Here is a 15,744-nt window from a genome sequence, read left to right as displayed (position 1 = left end):
GTGTTTAAAAACCATTTGGCTCAGCAGTTAAGAACACTGGCTGCTTTGCTACAGGATCCATGTTCGATTCCCAACACTCACATGGTGGCTCACAAGTGCCGTGACTGCAGTCTCAGGGGTGCTCTGCAGGCACCGAGTATGCCTGTGATACAGAAACAGAACATGCATAGACTTAGATATACAAAGTTTAAAATAAAAGAGTTTATATATTTTCTTTTTCCTTCAATTATTTGAGGCAGAGGGAAAAATCCATTCCCAATAATTTCATCTATACCCAAAGCCCTTTCCACTAAGTTTTTAAAGACTCAACTCAAATACTGTCTTTTCCATAGTATTTCATTTTCTATTTTTCTAGTCAGGATTATTAGAACAAAGGCTATTTCAAAGAAAATTCTAGGGGCTGGAGAGATGGCAGAGTGTCTAAGGGTACTTATTAGCGTTTGTAGAGGACTCAAGTTGGATTCACAGTACCCCTTACCAGGTGGCTACCTAGACCTCCAACTCTTGGGGGATCTGATATCTCTGCCATCTGTGGACACCTACACTCGTGTGCACATACGCCCCTGCCCCCCTCTCATTCTTTAAACTAATGTAAACTTTTAAAAGAGGAAATTCTGATGTTTTATGTACTTTTTGTTTTTATTCGTCTTATTTTATTTTACATCCTGCCTGCAACCCCCCCCATCTCCTCGAAGTTTCTCTTCCCCATTAACCACCACCACCCCAACCCCTCCTCTTCTGTCTCCATAGGGCAGGTCTCCTATAAGTATCAATAAAACATGGCATATCAAGCTGCAGTAAGACTAAGCACTTCCCCATGTAATAAGGCTGGACAAGGTGACCCAATATAAGAAGTAGGATCCCAAAAGCCATTAGAAGAGTTGGAGATGGCCCCTGTTCTTGCTGGTAGGAGTCCCATAAGAGGATTAAACTATAGAACTTTAACATACATGTAGAGCTTCTAGGTCAGTCTCATGCAGGCTCCTTGGTTCAGTCTCTGCAAGCCCCATGAGCCCAGGTTAGTTGACCGTGTGAGCTTTCTGGTGGTGTCTTTGACCCCTTGGCTCATATACTCCTTTCCCTTCTTCTGCAGGATTTCCAAACTCCTCCTAATGTTTAGCTATGGGTCTCTGCATCTGAATCCATTAGTTGCTGGATTACACCTCTCTGATGTCAGTTGGGCCAGGCAACAATCTGGTCACAGGTGATGGCCAGTTCAGGCTACCTACCCACTATTAGTAGGAACCTAAGTTAGGGTCCTCCCCCATAGACTCCTGGGAGATTCCTCTGCACTAAGCTTCTGCCCAACCCTGAAATGCCCTCCTCCAGCTGTTCCCCCTCAGCACTCTCCCACTCTGTGCCTCCTCAACCTGATAGCTCATGAATGAGGAAACTCTAATTTTAGAAGGAGATTTATACTACGGTATAGAGAAATCTCACAGATGTTCATTGCATTGTATAAACAGGGTACAACTTTTCTTCCATTCTCTTCTGTGTATTGCTTCACTGTTTTCTTCGGTTTTTCGAGACAGGGTTTCTCTGTGTATTCCTGGATGTCCCAGACCTCACTTTTTAGACCAGGGTGGCCTCAAACTTACGAGTGCTGGGATTAAAGGCATGCACCACTACCTCTGGCTGACAAGATTCTTTTCTTTTGACTTTGGCTCTTACTTGCCTGGGTATTAACTGAATATGACTGTTCAGCTTTAGTTCTTTTTCAAATTAAAAGCAATTTTTACTAATGTGAGTTCCAGGCTAGCCAGTACTACATAGGGAGACCCTGTCTCAAAAAATAAAATTAAATTAAAAGTTATTTATTGTGTGTGTGTGTGTGTGTGGTGTGGTGTGGTGTGGTGTGGTGTGGACTGGGTACACACATCCCGTGGCACACACGTGGATGTCAGAGGACAACTTAAGAGAGCTTGTTCTTTGCGCATTATCGAAACAGGCTTTTGTTTCTGTTGGGCTACTTGCTAAGAGGCCAATGAGCTTCTAGGCCATTTTCCTGACTCTGCCTCCTGTCTTTACTGTAGGAGCGCTGGGGATTGAGGATGTGTATCATTGCATCTGGCCATTTCTATTTCTGACGTGGGTCCTGGGGACTGAATGCAGGTGGCCAAGCTTGTGTGACAAGTGCTTTTACCCATTGTACCATCTTGCCAGCCCTTAGCTTTACTTCTCATAGTAAGTAGTCAGATTGCTTATTTCTGCAAAATGCTTCAGGGAGTCAGAAAATTAGTATTACTTTTGAACAGTTTTCAGTATTGACATAATGATGTTTTATAATTTAAAGAAGTTATTTTTTAAATTAAAAAACCAAAATATTAGAGCTTAGTGTGAGGAATAATTTTGAAAAAAAATTTTTTTTTGTTTTACGAGACAGGGTTTCTCTGTATTGTTTTGGAGGCTGTCGGTCCAGCCTGGCCTTGAACTCACAGAGATCCACCTGCCTCTGCCTCCCCAGTGCTGGGATTAAAGGCGTGTGCCACCACTGCCCGGCTAATTTTGAAATTTTGACGTGAGTTTTTAATACTTAATAGTGCTTGATAAATGTTTATTCAAATATATATTTTGTTTAATTTTTTGATTTTTAAATAAAAATATCTGTAAGCATTACAGAACATGTACCAGGCATTACATTAAGATACTCTTGATACAAAGGAGCTTATATGTTAACCAGGAAGTCAGCCCAATTCAGGACTCTAAGCAGTCTGTGTACTTATTCTGCTTCTGCAGCATATCCTGTCTCTGGTTTTTGCTACTAAAGCTTTATTGGATCATACTGTCTCCTGCTTATTACACTGTTATTTATGGTGGTTTCCAGGCTCCAAAAGTGTGAATTAGTTGTAAAAGACTGCCTCCTAAATCCTAAAATAATTGATTTTTTTGTCCTGTTGTTAAAAAAAGTTGTTCAGCCTCTAACATAGCATAAAATTAATTTAAAAAAACACTTTTTCTTTCTTTCTTTTTTTTTTTTTTTGTTTTGCAGTGTCCAGACCTTCCTTGATTGGGCCTTAGATTTGAATAAAAGTTAATGTGAAAAGATCAAATTACTTGTCCAAAGTCCTGAGTTTGTATTAGAAGTTTTTGGCTTTGTTTTCTTTCTGTCCATTGGATTATTTTGTGTCTTAGTTAACTCTGGCTAGTGTTACTAAGAATTTTTTTTTCCTATAGAAGGGGTTTCTAGCATTTGAAAGTTGGGTTTGCAGTGTTTCATACAAGGGCATCTGGGTTTACTGATGATTCAGAACACATGTGGTATGCTATTTGGCAAGAGCTCTTGGAACCACCCACACAACTCTTTGCAAATCATGAAGGGTTGTAATTTTTTTCAATAAATACAATTTTCCCCTTCAATATGTTAACACAATGAGTAATGTACTTTGTATGGTTGAAAACTAACTCCTCCCCCAAATGTAAAATTAAACACAGAAGCTTAGAAATTACCATCCCAGGTCTTCTGTCTTCATGGTTGTCATTGATAAAAATCAAGATGCTTCTGGGGTTTTCATAAAGTTACTTCTCCTTTAAGTTTCTGCTATTGTGATGAGGAGAGTTAGTCATCTTTAACATTTCCTCACTCTTTAAAATGCTGTACCCAATGACATTCACTGTAGGAGACTCCTAATTAGGAATTGAGAGAATCTCAGGAAAAACTTCAAGTCCCTGTGATTTGGGAGCTTGCCACACAGTTTGTACACCCCCAACATAATACACCTTCCTGCACAAAGATGATGACAGGACAATGAAATGAGTGATCCATAGATTTTGAGGTATTTTCAAAACATATAGTTAACAACTTTTTCTATGTTTAAACAACTCTACAGCTGAATTATTTTAGAAAACAATCAGCAAAAGGTTATAAATATTTCACTAAGGAGTATTTTTGAATATCTAGTATGCAAGTATGGAAAAATACTTGATATAATCTTGTCATCATAGAAGTGCAAATTAAAGTCACTATGAGGTATCACTATGCAGCCATCAAAATGACTACAGTTAAATAACCTAACACCCACACTGGTATGAATGTGATGATATGACTCTAGCTTTGGTGCATTGCTGGTGAGAATATAAAATGAGGTAAACACTTAAGAATAGACTTTGTCTTGACTTCAGACAGTTGACCCACTGTTTGACAAGTATTTACCTAAGATAAATAAAACCATGCACAAAAAGACTTAACACAAAGATGGTGGAAATAATGTATGACATGATAGATATACTTGTAAAAGATCAAGGTTCACTTAACATTCATAGTTTTCACTCTAGAGAAAGTATTCTGTACTCAGAAAAGTAAGCATTGAATTGTAGTTTTTAAATAAAATATTCTCAATGGTGAAAATTAGTAACTCTGGAATTGGTGTGTGTGTGGTGTGTGTGTGTGTGTGTGTGTGTGTGTGTGTGTGTGTGTGTGTGTGTGTATTCTAAAGTTGTAAAATAGAATAGCAGGAGCCAGGTTTCTTGCTATTGGTCAGGAGAGAAACACATAGAGGAACAGAATGTCTCTGTGGTATTGGGTGTCTTTTTAAGCTCATAGTTTCTCATAGAAGAATAAAGAAATATATTGTGTGTATGAAAATATTCAGTATCCTGTTTTTCCTTTGAGACAACGTCTCATGTAGTCCAGGCTGGCCTCAAACTTGCTATGTAGCCAAGGGGAAATTATTGAATATATGATTCTCCTTCCTCTGTCTCCCTAGTGCTGGGATTTCACCGTTTTCAGATTCTGATTTCTAAACACTATCCAATTTTAAAGGGATGTGTTATCTCTTGAGAAATCATTTATTCTATATCTGGGGCAGATAAAGTATAAGACAAGCCTAAGGTGTCTTATTCCCAGTAAGAGAAATTGAATTAGATATTTCAATTTAGGATTCAATTAGCTATATAAAGAAACTAGAAATTGTGCCAAGTTTGGTGGCACACAGCAGCACTTGGGAGGCTGAGGCAAGATTGGCAGTTCAAGGCCATCTGGGCTGCACAGAAGTCCTGATTAGGAAGAGAGGAAAAGACGAGGGAAGGGAAATTGTTATTCTTGTCCTCACAATACAAAAGAAACTGAATAACCCCAAAATCCATATTTTATAAAAATCAAACTGAAGCAGGTATAGTAGCTCACACCTTGAATTCCAGCACTTGGGAGGCAGAAGCAGGCAGATCTCTATGAGTTCAAGGTCAGTGTTTGGTCTACATAGTAAATTCCAGCACAGCCAGAGCTCCATAGTGAAACCATGTCTCAATGAAAACAAACAAGAAGAAAAAAGATGCCACAAGGTAAATGTCCAAACTAGAAGGCAGGTGAATACTGAGAGCCATAAACTCCTTTTAAATTCATACACAAAATTGTAGGATATTAGATATGGGTAGAGGGTTTTAAAGAATGGGAAAATTTCATGCCGCTTTTTGTGGTGAGCAGAGGAACTATTAAATACCACAGCAATTTAGTTTTTATTGTTTTGGGAAAGTTTTTCCACATTGTTAAGTCTTTATCTTTAGCTTTCTGGTTATTTAATGGTGATTGAACCTCTATAAACTGACAAAATATGATGTTATGTAAGGTTTAATACTACATTTAATATCTAAATGAAAACAATGGCTTATAAATGGCATTAGTGACTTAAGTATTGTTTTCCCCATGTATTCATGGTTCCTTTTATAAATCCAGTAGTTTTGATAAACATACCAATTCTAATGGCACATTCAAAGTTAACCATCTCATTAGAGACTTCAAAAGAAACCAATATAGATAGATTTAAACATTCTAATACCTTTTTGTTAAGCTGTAATTCATATACCATATGGTTCACCTAATATGTACAAGTTCATGGTCTCTAATACATTCAGAGTTGAGCAGACAGCACCATAATTCTAGACCATTTTCATCACTCAAAAATATCTTCTATATCCCGGAACAGTTAATACTCCCCCCAACCCGGAATCCCCTAAGCATGAGCTACCATTAATTTTCCGCCCCCCTCCCCTGCCTCAAAATGTCTGTTCTGGACATTTCTTATAAACAGAATCATATGCAGTTTTTTGTGTGTGTGTGCCTAGCTTTAAGGTTCATCCATATGGTATCATATATCAGCACTTTTTTTTCCCCATCAGTGAATAACATCTCTTTCAATGTGTATTTTATGTTATGTTTTTGTTGTTGTTTTGTTTTTGTTTGTTTGTTTGTTTGTTTTTCAGAGAGAGGGTTTCTCTGTATTGCTTTGGAGCCTGTCCTGGAACTCACGCAGTAGACCAGGCTGGTATCGAACTCACAGAGATCCGCCTACCTCTGTATCCTAAGTGCTGGGATTAAAGGCGTGAGCCACCATGCCCAGCTGTATTTTGTTATGTTGATCTTTTTGTTAGTTGATGGACAAGTGAAATTGTTTCTACCTTTGACTGCTACAGTGTTGCTATGAATGCTCACATACTGTTTTTGTGTAGATATACAGAATATGAGATTTTCGGTGTAGATATGCAGTATATGAGATTTTCGGTTTTTTTCTCTAGGTTCTTGGTGGATAGTGAAGTAGCATTTCTTGTGGGATTGACTTGCATTTTACTGATAGTTGCTGGTGTTGAACATCTTTTCATGTGCTTGCTGTCCATTCATGCATCCTATCTGGAAAATGTTTTATTTAGATCCATTGCTTATTATGCTATTCAGTTTTTCATCTTAAAAAAAAAGACGAATTTATTTTCAAGGAGTGTAGATGTGCTCTGGCTCATTGTTAAGAGGATACAGTCTACCTGTATACTAGTGATGAGGAAAACACATGATAGGAGTCTGAATTGGAGAAAGCTACGTATCTCATGGCATCCAGAAAGCCTAGAAAAGAGGAGGAGCTGGGATCCATCCCATTGGTGGATAGGCATCCAGTGACCAAAATCCTTTCACTAAGCTTCATACCCTAAGGATTTCTGTCATCTTCCAGGAGTGCCACAGGCTGATGACTTCACCTCAACATGTGATATTTGGGGACATTCAAGATTTAAACTAGAAAACACATTTTAAAATAGGGTTCTCTTTTTATTACTGAGTTAATAAGAGTTTTTATTCAAGATAACAATTACATATTAGGTAGAGATATGCATTTTTCACTCCATTCTGTGGACTTTTAAATTTTCTTGTAGAAATTTAAATTTAATAGCCTTTTGTATTCAGCTGCCATACAGAACAGTTGAACAATTTGCTAGACTTACTGATGATGTTAATTGCCCTTAGTATTTTGTTTTTGGAAGAAAACTCATGTTTTTTAAATTAAATTCTTTATATTGTTTCATATGCATGGGTATTTTATGTGTAGTTGTGACTGTGTATCATGTATGCCTAGCGGCTGTGAGGATTCCTTGAGACTGCAGTTACAGACAGTTGTGAACTGCCATGTGGTTGCTAGGAATTGGACTTCAGGTCCTCTGGAAGATCAAGGTGCTGTTTACCCCCTGAAAACCCAGGCATTTACAGAAACAATTTTACTAGATATATCTTTCTTGATTTCTTATTACTGTTGTTTAAAGTATCTAAGATGAATTTTAAAATCACAGCCAGAATGCTAGTTTTACTTTGAGATATGATTATTTATCTTTTGATTGAAAAACCACAAAAATTAATGTGTGTGATCATTCTGACCAAAACATAAAGCAAAATTTTTTGTTCTCAAGCTACAATTCTACCTTTGCCTGAGGTTAACAAACAGTTATTTTAATGACATTTATTATGAAGGATATGTTTTCTTAGGAAGTCAATCTTGAAACTTCTGCTAACCATTCATTCATTCAAGAGCAGGCTTTACAAAAAAGAAAATGGTATGCCACAAGGTAGGGCTTTTGGCAGTATGCAAATCGAGTTTTATAGTTACTAAAATTCAAGGTAATTACTGATTCCTTTTGTATAACAATAATTTTAAATTAAATGAGCTTTTAGGTATTACTTAAACAACTCTCTGCTATATTAACAATTAAAGAATACTGGTAATATATTTTGCTCTTCTGTTACAGTTGTTCATCTAGAAACAGGATCCTTAATTCACTTCATTCTAATTCCCTTACAAAAAGAGGAAGATATAAGGGTATTATGCTTTCATTTTTAGCATTTGAAAGAAATTATAAGGAGAAAATGAGATAAGAATAAAGCAATTTTCTAACAGCTTCAATCGCAAGTTCTCTTCCAAGGCATTCCAAGGTTATTTTGGCTCACAGGAAGGCATGGTGGCAGAAGCATGAGACAACTGGTCATATCGTGTTCCAGTAAAGAAGCAGGGAGAGATGTATGAGCCCCAGGTTACTTCCTCACTGCTGTTCACTGTGGGATCCCAGCTTATGGTGCTGCCCACAGTTAGGGGAGATCTTCTCAACTCAGTTAAAATCCACCTTCAAAGACATCCCCAGATGTTTATCTCCTAGAGGATTCTAGACCCTGTCAAGTTGGCAGTTAAGATTGTCGTGTTATAGACTGAAATATAGTGTGCCTTACACAGCCATGTAATTCTGTATAGTTTTATATCTCCCATTTAGTAATTTGTTTCTCAGGTGTTTTGTCTTTTTGTACCCAAATCACTGCCATATATGTTAACTAGGTGGTTTTTAGTATGTTCTTTTTCTTTATGCAGTTTTAAAGATTATTTTCTTTGTGGCCATTATACTTCCCCATCTTAAAGTAGCATTTATTAGTTGAATTAATAACCCCTATGTAATTTTGCTGTACAATTTTGCTCAGCTATGGGTCCATTCCCTCGTCTTTTCTTTGTATTGTTGTCATCATACAAAGTACATCTTTCTACCTCTTAACCCCTCAATATAATTTTATAATTATGGATTTATGTTCTTTTCTCGTAAATGACATAGATTAAAACAGGTATAGACAAAACTCTATTTGTCTTGTCTGTTGTATTTATCTATGTAGTCACCTTTATCCTTGCTCCTTATTTGTGTGAATTTCAGTCACTGCATATTTTCATTGATGCTTGAAGTAAAACACCCTTTGGTATTTCTGTTAGGACAGGCTGACTCCTAACAAATTATCTCATTTTGTTTACCAAGGAATGTCTTAACACCCCCTCTCCCCAACACACACACACACACACACACACACACACACACACACACACACACACACACACATATCAAGCAGTCACCTTCATAAAGAATAATTTTGTTAGATACTGGATTCTTTGTTGATGCCCCTCCCCGTAACTCATCCCCACTCCCTTTCAGACTCCATGATTTCTAAATAAGCTATCGATGAATCTCACTGAAGCAATTTTGTATGTGATGACATTTTTCTTTTGCTGCTTAAAAATATGTCTTTGTCTTTTGGCAGTTTGATTATGATACTCATTTTTAATTAGAAATTTGTTAGTCATTATTTCTTCAAATGCTCTTCCCATTTCTGTTTCCTATCCCCTCATTCTGAGGCTCACATTGTGGCATGCTTGATGGCATCCCAAAGATCTCTGGAACTTCATTTTTTAAATTCATTTTCTTCCTCAGATTTGAGAATCTTAATTGACCTCTTTTCAACTTCTCTATTTTTTTTAAAACCAGTTCAAGGGCAAGACACCAGGTGTGCTCGATATTTGGACACTTTACCTGAAGACAGACTTAGATCCTGCCTGTTAAGGGTCTAGTATAAAGGGGACCACCACTCTTTTTGTATGCCAATTGCTAGTGCTTCTAAGACTGGCCAACTGTAAAGTGAGGGTCCTATGACCTATTCTCTTCATGTTTCATTCATTTGCTAGAGCGCCTGACAGAACGCAAAGAAACAGTTTATCTAGTGTAAAGAATATTACAAGGGTACAGGTGAATAAACAGATTAAAGAGATAAACATGGAAAGGGGGCAGGCAGAGCTGCCAGGCCTCTTCTAGCTTGTTTCCCTTTAGGAACTTCTCCATGTTCAACAATCCACAAGTTCTTCAAACCCAGCCCCTTTTGAGCTTGTGCTGCTGTCATCACATGGTCCTGACTAGTTGTTTCATTGGACATTAGTTATCTCAATGTTCAGCCTCTTTGCCCCCCCTGGAAGTTAGGGGTGGGGTTAAGTGCCAGCCCTTCCTGTTTGTGGTTGATTCCTCTGGCAATCAGCTCTGCATGCAGAACCCACAGGGACCAGTCATCTTGTTAATCCACAAAATACAACAAAGAATGGCTGGTAAGTGATGTGGGAGTAAAGTCCTTTTCTAGCATGTGCCACTCTGGGGTTTCATCAACAGCTTGTGCGATGAACAAAAACAAAGACCCCACTTTACAGAAACAGATATGTAGTCTTCCTCATGTCACAAAATCTTACTTATTAAATAATTTCAGTTATTTTTCTTTTCCAAGTTCAGTGTTTCTGTTTAGTTCATTTTCATAGTTCCTTTGTTTTTATTGACACTTTTCAATTAGGACGACATATTCTCATACTTTCCTTCCTTTAGTTCTTTGAAATATTAGTAGTACCTGGTTATGAAGTTTTTGTCCAGTAAGTTCAGTGTATAGCATACATCAAGGGCAGTTTTGCTGAAACACTTTTTTTACTCCCTGTCTATAAGCCCATATTTTTCTGTCTTATTTGTAATATTTTCTTTGAAAACTAGACATTTTTAAGTTAGTAAGGCATTATTTAAGTCAGAGTTTCTGCATCTTCAGTGTTTGTATTTGTTTGTTTTTACTTCTTTAGTTATTTTGCTGATAGATTTTTTAAATGTTTTGAACTAGCTTTTCTCAAAGCTTTTAAAAAATGTTTTTACTTGTTTGAGAATTTCATACAATATATTTTGGTCATATTACTTCCCCAACTCCTCCCAGAGCCTTCCTTACCTCCCTACATACACCCCCAAATTTATGTTCTTTCTCTCAAAGCAAAACAACCCCCCCCACACACACACAAACAAACCATGGAATTGAATTTGTATTGATCACTTACTCTGGATACCCAGTGTCATTCCATTGAAGAAAACTGATTCTTCCTTTCCAAGCCAGCAGCTATCAATTGTGAATAGCTTCTTGGCTAGGAGGGGGACTTTTTTGCCCATTCCCCTCCTCCTAGCTTTGTCCCAGCTTTTATGAAAGGATACTTGTGTGTTTCTTGAGACATGGGTAAAAGAAGAGCCTTCTTAGGGCTTTCCTGGGTATTCACAAGAACCTATGAATGTGCACAGCCTTCTGAATCCTTGAACTACCTTACTGCCTTAGAAGTCTCTCTGTCTCCTTTCTCATGCATACACATGCTTTCAGGTGTTTGTACATTCTCTTTTTAAAAAGCTAAGTCTTAAATTTCAAATGTCACTTTCTCTAGGAAGCCTTCATAGGTTCTCACAGATGTTAGTTGTATCTCTACATGTAATTATAGATTGTCATTACAGCACCCGTTATACCATCCTATTATTTCTTGATTATGTACCTTTATCTCTGAGTAGGGCATAATGTCCGTGAGTTCAGGGACTATAAATATAAATTGTTTGTGATTTATTATCGAACATTGGCATTGAAGAGTTGTTTAATGAATAGAAAACTTAGTCTATTCATTAAACAACTGGTTCTTTTACTCATAAGCTGTATTTATGAGTGAAGGAACCAGTTATGCTCATTATTAGTAATACAAGTATATATTAGACAGTTGTATGACTAGACTCTTGAAATGACAAAAATAATCAGAATGCCAAAGCGCTATTTATAAAAGGAGAAAATAAAATGTCTAGCGTAGTCATAGGCTATAGATGTTTCATCATACAGAGAAATATAATGTAACATGATGTGTTGCTGAAGTTGACAAACTTTGGTATAGTACTAGATGTGTTTTAGGCTTTGAAGTCTGTCTCTTGCACAACATATTCAAATTGTAACAAAAGCAGTCAATCATAAAGCATCATTCAAGATAGGACGTGGAGAATCTCAGTGAAACATTTGTTATAGCAATAGGTAATTAAGTTTGCTACAAAAGCTGTATCATAATTCAAATATTTTGAAATTTTTGAATTGCTTTCAATGTTTTTACTATTGCTAGTTATACTTTCATATTATATCTATATTTATATACAAACAAGATCTATTTAAACATCATTAGGAGGGACTCTAAACTACCATGCTTTACCAGGTGTTTGAAAACCATTATGGAACAAATTTTGCCAAATCATTCCTTAAATACCTTTGTTAAAGCTTCTGGATTATACAATTACATTCAAAGTGGAAATTCAAAACAGAAAAATTTGAGTACTGACAAGATGATGGCTCAACAGTTAAGAGGACCTTAGTTCCTAGCACCCACATTTGGCAACTCACAACTACCTGTAACTCCACCTTCATAGAGAATCTTGCATTTATGGCCCCCAGGTATACCCACATAGACAACAGACAGACACACACATACACATAATTAAAAATAAGAAAAATTAAAATTTGTTGTTACTGGGTTTTAATTTAAGTGATACTGAAATTCTTACCACAAAATAAGTATGCAAGTCGATAGATGTATTAATTAGCCTTATTTAATCATCTTACGATATATACATATCAAAACATGCACTGTAAAATTGTTTTTATTATAAATTATACTTTTCTAAGATGTTTGGAGACAAGGAAATAAATGTTTCTTTAGATCTACATGTCACCGAGAAATATCTATACCCTAAATCTTTGGGAATCCAATATAATTTGTTGATTAAAGTACTTATTTTAATTTTGCAAAACTATTCTTAAAAGAATGATATATGTGTCATGTCTTTTAGTGTAGTGTAGTGGGTAGGTTCCTAGACTGAAGACAAGGTTCTTCACTAGGCTGCAATTTTCTATAGGACCAGTCATCTACCTGTAGACTTTTTAGCTACTGAATTTAGATTGCTTAACTGAGCCTAATCCTGACTAATGAAGTTGAAATGCAATAGTTTATGGAATAATTGGTCCCACATGCTTATGTGAGGCAGAGCTGTTATTAGGCGACAGATGTGGATCGTACCTTGTAAAGATAAACAGTGTTATTATTGAATTACAGATTTTACAGTAAAAACTGTTGCTATAAAGCATGTGATTTACATACTTTTATACAGATCTCTTTAACTTTTGAGTTTCTTGTTTTGTTTCTCATTTTCTCTTCTATAATACTCATTCCATATTAGAGTTGTTAATATTATGCCAAGGAATTCATTTATATTTGTTTGGTATGTGTGAGGCACCAAGCCACCCCCAGGGACCAGAGAAAGATTGTCTGTGTTGATGCAATCAGTATGGCTGTGAATGGGACTGAAAGTATCCAGAATGGGAACTTAAATAAACTGGAATTCTTATTAGACCATATGCTTATTTCCTCCTGTATCATAGTCAATATTTCCATGAATCTTTTTTTCTTCAGATAATGTTCAGGCTTTTACTTCATTATTTTATCCCTGAGCAATTATTCCTTTTGGGTTTTTTTGTTTGTTTGTTTTGTTTTGTTTTTTGTTTTTTTGGTTTTTACAAGACAGGGTTTCTCTGTATTTTGGAGGCTGTTGGTCCAGCCTGGCCTTCGATCCGCCTGCCTCTGCCTCCCAAGTGCTGGGATTAAAGGCATGCGCCACCATCTCCGGGCCCTGAGCAATTATTCTATTTTGTTGAACATTGTTTCACTTTGTATTTAGTATTGTATGTGTTTTACACTTGAGTACTGAAAATTGCTGTGTTCCTTCAAACATACACAGCTTCTATCAAGAATTTGTCATCAAATGAGTCAAGGAAACAATTTTAAACAAAACAAGAAATGAGAAGTTAAAAGATTAAAGAAACCAACATTAACTTCTTTAGAATTGAATGTTTAGGGGCTGCACAGATGGCTCTGAGGTTAAGAGCACTGGCTGTTCTTTCAGAGGACCTGAGTTCAATTCCCAGCATCATATGGTGGCTCACAACCATCTGTAATAAGATCTGGTGCCCTCATCTGGACTTCATGCATATATGCAGCAGGACACTGTATACATAAAAATAAGTAAATCTTTAATGTTGAATAAAAAGATGATTGGTTTCAGGTTTTGTCAATCTGCTTTCAGATCTAACTAACCTCAGTTACTAAAATGCTATATGCCTTAGATCAGCTGTTCTCAACCTGTGTGTTGTGACCCTTTGTGGTCACATCAGATCCTGTATATTATATATTTACATTACAGTAGCAAAATTACAGTTCTGAAGTAACAACAAAATAATTTTTATGGCTTGGGGGGTCACCACAGCATGAGAAACTGTATTAAAGGGCTGAAGAGTCAGGAAGGTTGAGAACTTAAGCTATGTTAGTCCATGTAATACTTGGCAAAGTTGTTTCTAAGTTTGTTTTTGTTATAAAGAAATAGGTGTAAAATATTTAGCCTGGTGCCTAATTCCAAAGTTTATGAATAGAAAAATAATTTCCTACTAAGCAGAAATGTAAAAAGTGGTATAACAGTTGTTTTTAAAGATAGTTTATTAATGGCACTCAAAATTTGTGATTGTTTCTCTTTAGCACTGTAACCAAAATTCCATTGAGATACATAGGTCATAAAAAAATACTACCTTAGGTCCTTACAGTTGCTAGTGGTTCTGTAAATGTTACTAGCGATTCTGTAAATCACTGGTGTTGAATTTGTCAACTTAGAGAAAACATTTCTGTCTCTCTACATCCTTCAACCTCTAGTTTAGCATATTTGCTGTTAATTCATTTGTGGTTTTTTATCATGAGGGTAGTTTTTAAAACCTTCATTCATAAGATATTTAGAAAGCATGTAAGCAGATCATTAGTAGATTGATATCTTTTTTAAGATCCACTCATCATTATAACCAGTTTTCTTTATTTGAAGAATTTTTAAACTATAATTTTAAGAAATATTTTATTTAGAAATAAATTTGCTACATAACTTGCTTTTAATTTAAAATACGGTTTTATTCCTCTGAAGTTAAGTTTCATAACTACTTGAACAAATAGAAAATAAATTTCCAGTGCAGAGACAACACAGTTTTTTAAGTTTTAGAAAACAGGATGGCAAGTTTGGTCCCAGCACTAAAGTAATAATCAGAATATTGCGGCCTAGGAATTCTAGATCCCTTGTGAAACTGACCCTCCTAGTATTGTTCTACTTTGTATAATCACTTCTAGATGTGTTGTTTCTGTTTGTGACAATACTTTAAAAGCAAGTCGGGTGGTTGTGATGGTGCACATCTTTATTCCCATCCCTCTGGAGGCAGAGACAGGTTGGATCTGTAAGTTCCAGAACATTCAGGGCTACATAAAGAACCCCTGTCTAGGGATGGGGTGGAGGTAGGGGAACCAGTATTATTTATAATCAAGTGACCATAGTATTCTAAGCCAGAAATGGGAAGTAGTGATCAATAAAATAGCACTTCTACCAAAAGAAAAGGCCAAGTGATCAGAGTGAGAAAAAGGTAATGGGTAGAAAGAATCCTAGAGAATTTCTGACTGAAATAGTTCAGTGGTAGTGAATGGCAGCAAGATAAATATGGATGTGCTCTTCTGTCACTCTGTTCTCTGTTTTCTCTGTTTGAATCAGACAAACAGCATTCACCCAAGGGGAACTGAGTGCTCTAAGGATAGGAGCCACTCCATAGCCCTGCTTGATTGATTCATGCAAGTAATGGTGCCCCTGCTTTTTGTTTTTGTTATTATCATTGTCATGGACTTTGTTTTTGTGGCAGTTTCTTTGTTTTTCTTCTCCTTTTGAGCCTTACTAGTATTTCTTTCTTTTCAAAAATGACTTAGTTTTTATTTATGTATATTCATGAGAGCCTGCATGAATTTATGTGCACCACAT

At 36.3% G+C, this 15,744-nt stretch overlaps 1 protein-coding gene across 3 annotated transcripts in view; it reads left to right on the top strand.

The window, feature by feature from the left end:
- Positions 1–15,744, top strand: part of Rev3l (REV3 like, DNA directed polymerase zeta catalytic subunit) — a 143,165-nt gene that overhangs the window by 31,041 nt on the left and 96,380 nt on the right. The window lies entirely within an intron of this gene.

The sequence above is a fragment of the Mesocricetus auratus genome, unplaced genomic scaffold (genome assembly GCF_017639785.1).
Source record: "Mesocricetus auratus isolate SY011 unplaced genomic scaffold, BCM_Maur_2.0 Super-Scaffold_100018, whole genome shotgun sequence".
Taxonomy (NCBI): domain Eukaryota; kingdom Metazoa; phylum Chordata; class Mammalia; order Rodentia; family Cricetidae; genus Mesocricetus; species Mesocricetus auratus.
The sequence above is the reverse complement of the archived record's forward strand: the minus strand, read 5'-3'. Positions and strand labels throughout refer to the sequence as shown.